Source organism: Dipteris shenzhenensis, chromosome 21, assembly GCF_047967505.1.
Source record: "Dipteris shenzhenensis isolate YYH24624 ecotype China chromosome 21, Dip_SZ_1.0, whole genome shotgun sequence".
Lineage (NCBI taxonomy): Eukaryota > Viridiplantae > Streptophyta > Polypodiopsida > Gleicheniales > Dipteridaceae > Dipteris > Dipteris shenzhenensis.
The window spans coordinates 41904903-41910496 of record NC_141616.1 but is presented as its reverse complement, the minus strand read 5'-3'; positions in this window follow the sequence as shown (position 1 = coordinate 41910496).

The window sequence follows — 5594 nt, the reverse complement described above, 5'->3', positions numbered from 1 at the left end:
ATAGACAAGCTCGAGACCTTTATGGGATCACTGGGAGGGGTTGGTTGCTCTCTCACCACCAGCACTCTACTTCAGATATCCTTATATGCGGATGATGTGGTTCTGATGTCTTCATCTGCTGAGGGCCTCTAGCGAAATTTGAATGCACTACAGGTTTTTTGTGAGTCACATGATCTGAAGGTCAACCTTGGCAAGACCAAGGTAATGATCTTCAACACATCTCAAGCAGTCATGCGTAGTGAGCAGTTCACATTTGATGGATCACCGGTTGAGATCACCTCCTCATATACCTACCTAGGCATCATCTTCTCTGGCCCAATTTCACGATGAGACCAACAATGCAGGCTCGTTTGAGCTGGGGATATGCCTCACTTTCTAGCTTGGAGAGACAATGCTTCCACTCACACTTTCAGGACCCTTGGACCAAGGCTCTTCTTTTTTACTCCTTGGTTCGACTAGCAGGCATGTACGGCAGCTCTTGTTGGGGGCCGAATCTCTCAGGCACAGAGTGGGCTAGGGTGGAGGGATAACAGATCCTCTTGCTCTCGCGGATGATCCTAAGAAAGCCATCAGTGCCACAACACATCATTTGGGCCAAGTTTGGCACATCCCCACTGTAGCTAGATGCGGAGTTCTAGACCATTACCTATCTACACCACGTCAGACAATACGGGTCCATTACAATAGCAAGAAGCAATGCAGGTTTCCATGGCTGGCTCTATCTTCATCCATGGGCCTCGGGATGGGGGGATGAGAGAGGTTGGTATGTTGAGGCACGTAGGTGGTTTGAGAGATTGGGGGATTCACGTAGACAAGCTGCCTCCCTTTCAGTACAGCTTAGATAAGCTTAGATACACATTGGGGATTCACATAGATAAGCTACCTCTGGGATACCACGAGGTCAACCAGGTCATTCAAGAAGATCTACTACAGTTACACACATTCAGGACTTGGTTGTAATCGAGGGAGCTTCCAGTGAAGCTTGGTTTCTACAAAGACCAATGTCTACACATCTCTAAGGAGGGTTTCATTGTTCCACCAAAGTACACTCGAATCCACCTGCCACACTCACTGAGAATCTTTATCAGGTAGAGTTTCATCACATTGACTCTGTATTGAGAGTGAGCGAGCTGAGGGGATAGACACATATGCACATTATGTGAACAATAGGAGGTGGAGTCAAAGGAGCACTTCACGTTCAGATGCCTCGTGTACTATGAGATCTGCGGTTGATACCATTGCCTTTTTAGGGACGGCGGTCTTGGGCCATTATCCAGACTTCTCTCATACCTAGACTGGGGATGCGTTGCTGCCTTCATCCATGAGACGATCCACTATAGGGAGAACTTACTCAGGACACCGAGACATTCCTCAGACATAGGAACCATTCCCTCTCAGAGCAGGATCATAGAGTTCTTCTAGCAGTCAGACTGCACGCACCCTACAGCACTGATAGCAGATGCAACAGAGACCCAGAGCCTGAGCATGCTGCACTCGATAGCGGATAGACATGCAGATCACATTGAGTGACCTTCCATCCCTATTCAAGCATGGGGCTCAGCCCACAGGGATTACTATAGCCCTGGTCAAGAGCAAAGTCATTGCTAGGAGATCGAGATGGGCAACACCCACAGATAGTCACCAATGCTCCATCACTCGCTACATATCAGTATCCCCCTAACACACATATACTTATGTGGGGCTGCTTGCATGGACCAATGCTAGCTAGCCCTGATGGGGGTTGACTCGAGTATGAGTATGATGATGATGATGATGATGTCACTACTAATGATATGACTATGTACTACTTAGCACTTAGCATTCAGCATTCAGCATGGGTGTTGATGCTTGTTTAGTAGCTCCACCCTTTCTTCTTGATTTGTATCCATTTTCTATCAGTCTCATAGACCCATCGTTCTTCTGAAGACTTTAAAAAGCTTTCTCTCTCTCTCTTTACGCATTTACTCTACATGTTAATAGTATTTACTTCACGTTTTAGTAGCAACACATAGTCATGGCAGGTGGGAAATTTTTGACATGTCATGTGGCCAGTGCACTTTGCAAATTTGTGATATGTCATTTTGTTTGTGCATTCTTGCATTGCTAATTTTGTCCATGTCGTCCTTTGTCTAGCACTGGTCCTAGTTGCAGTCCAACTTTGGTCTTGGATGTAGTCTGTTAGCTTGCTAGCTCAGCCCCATCGGCAATCGCCATGTCAGCATGTGCAGTACCTTATGATCGTTGCCATGTGTTGTGAGATAGAATGCAACAAATAGACTATGCACTCTGTGCACGGCATACTTGACACATGGCCGCACTCAGCCAATAGATGCATAGCAAGCTAATGTTGGCACCTCTAGAGTCCAATCTTCTTCTGGCCTGTGATCACCACTTGTCATGGTCACATGTGAGATCCCCTTTTATGCAACACGTGGTGCTCCTCCAAACCTCCGCCTATCCCTCGAACCTCTCATGAAGCTTTGTTTTTTTCTTCCTGAACCTCTAGAATTGCTCCATTTGAAAACCTCTCCTTAAAGAATAGAGTAGATGCAGACGTCTTGATGTTGTTCATCGCATTAGACTAAGATGAAAACGTGATGCGTGCTAGAATTACGTTCCATACAGCCTCTAAATGATGATGAATTTAGTTACATTCATACATGCGTTTTCATTACTATGGAGACTTTGTCTTCCGACTTCTTGCTAATTGAAATGCCTGTAGCGGACATCCACACACAGGAGATGGTCAGAAAGGCTTCTCTCTTTATAACTTCATGGAACCCTTAAGGGCTGCCATTAAAAGTCATTCCAAAGAAACAGGAGGTTGACGAAAATTGAAGGATTTCTAAAGCGTCTACAGGAGTAGAAAATGTATATAAAACTCTAAAAGTGTTATTTATTCGACTGTCTCACTGTTTTCCAAACCCGGATTAGTAGATGCTACTGACAATAGGTTGGAAGGTGTAACAATACTTGGATGTCGGGTGGTCAATAAGAGATCTATTTGCACACTTAGGGCCATAGCACATGGATGGCACTAGGAGGGGTTTAGATCATCTTTACCCGCATCCTAGACCAAGTGTCTAAGATGGAGCAAGAGTAATTACCACACAAGATGTGAAGAGAGTGGGAGAGAAGGAAGGAGTCTCACTTGCAGCTTTCTCACACACAATGGGGGAATATACACAAAGGCGGAGGCTGAAAACAATTTTCCTCTTCTTAGTTGTAAAAGCTAAAAGAACTCTAAGTACAAAAGAATAGGCAAACCCTATATGTGGGTCTCAAACCAAACTCAGCTAACTAAGGTGGCATACTAACTGAGCCACTAACTAGAGTACATAAAGATAGCTATCATCCAACTATTATTCATGGGCGGTGTACCAACCGCATCTATAGCTAATAGGTCGGTGACATAAATGCACAACGGTCACCCTGGCATATCACAAGTGGAGCTCCCTATCTCAACACTCCCCCTCAAGCTCAATCCCAATTCCTGCACACTAAGCAGGTCTCTGAACTTGCACAGCTTCTCTGCTACTTGATCCTCTGTGCTGACATAAACTAGATCAATAAAACCTACTAGATCCTTCTCCCACACATAGTGATAATGCACCTCAATGTGCTTTGTTATAGCATGATAAACTGGGTTATTTGCCAAGTGTAAACTGCTCATGTTGTCACAATAAATGACAACTGGCCCATCTGTAGACTGATGCATATCATAAATGACAATTGGCCCATCTGTAGACTGATGCATATTATAAAGTAGCTTATGCAACCAAGCTACCTCACATGCAGCCATTGCTACACCCCTGTACTCAGCCTCTGTGCTCGACAAGGCAACTGTAGGCTGTTTCTTGCTGCTCCAAGTGACTGCAGCACTCCCAAAAGAGAACACATATCCACTGGTAGATCGTCTATCAGAAATACTACCAGCCCAATCAGCATCAGTGTATCCATGCAACTGTATCTGAACCCCAGCCTCATAAAATAGTCCATACTACAATGTGGACTTCACATACCTCAGTATGCGTCTAGCTTCATCCAAATGCGGTTTCCTTGGAGCTTGCATAAACTAACTTATCAAACCAACAGCATAGCCTGGTAATAGTCATATAAATCAAACTTCCTACTATGCGTCTGTACATAGTAGGGTCTTCCAGAAGCTCACTTGCATCTGCGCTCAGCTTCACATTCTGCTCCAAAGGAGCTGAAATAGGCTTACAACCTGTCATCCCATATTTGGATAGCATGTCCAATCCATACTGCCTCTGTAAGAGCCATATCCCAATTGTGGATCTAATCACCTCAATGCCCAAGAAGTAACGCAGCTCTCCCAAATCCTTCATCTCAAACTTCTGCTTCAATAGCATTTTCACATGAAGGATATCTTCATCACTATCACCTGTGATGATCAAATCATCAACATAAATGACAAGCAGCATAATGCCTTTCTCTGTTTTTCTCACATAAAGTGAGAAATCTGCCTTGGAAATCTGAAAGCCAACAGTGACAAGATACTGTCCTATCTTGTCAGACCATGCCCTGGGTGCTTGCTTGAAGCCATACAAGGCTTTCTTCAACCTGCAAACAAACTCAAGATGAACAGCATGAACATAACCTGGTGGTTGCTCCACATAGACCTCTTCTTGCAAATCACCATGCAAGAAAGCATTCCTTACATCCATATGATGTAAAGACCATCCCTTTGATGCAACCATAGCAATGACTGCTCTTACAGTTGCCATCCTTGCAATCGGATTGAATGTTTCTTCATAATGAATGCCATATGTCTGTGCATACCCCTTGACAACTAATTTTACCTTGTATTATTCATAGAACCATCTGCATTGTGCTTCACCTTACAAACTCACTTGCAGCCAATTGCATTCTTGTCTTTAGGCAAAGGCACCAATTCCCATGTAGCATTTGCTTCCAAGGCATCCATTTCTTCATCCATGGATTTCTCCCATTTTTCTTTTCCCATGGCTTGCCCAACAAAAGTGGGGTCTGATTCATGTATCACTTTGACCATATAGGCATAGTGAATGGCTGTAAATCCATCATATTTCAGCCTATCCATAGGATACCTAGCTCTGGTATAACTGTGCAAAATAGGATCACTACCAGGTGCTCTCAAAACATGCCTTGTTTTCCTTACTCCAGGTGTAACAATAGAAGGAATACCAAACTTATCATCAAGGCTCTGTTCTGAGCCACTGGATTCACCATCCACATAAGAGTGACTTGCATTCACATCAATCATGGGCTGATCTACTTTCTCTTTTCCTTTTCTCAATACTTGCATACCACTATCTGCATTGCTTTGAGGAGATCCTCCTGATCTCAATCTGCCTGTCCATGGTGAAGTATGTGAACCACTGCTAGAGGACACTATAGGTCCACTAATATTTTATGATTGCTGATGTGCATTCTATGTAGCATTACCATTTTGTGCATCTACATCATCAATCACATTTATTGGTTTATACCAACTGCTCATCTCATAAAAAACAACATCTCTCCAATATGCCTGTTTTTCCTTTCTGCAAGTCCATTTTGCTGTGGGGTATGACTGCATGAATATTGCTGCT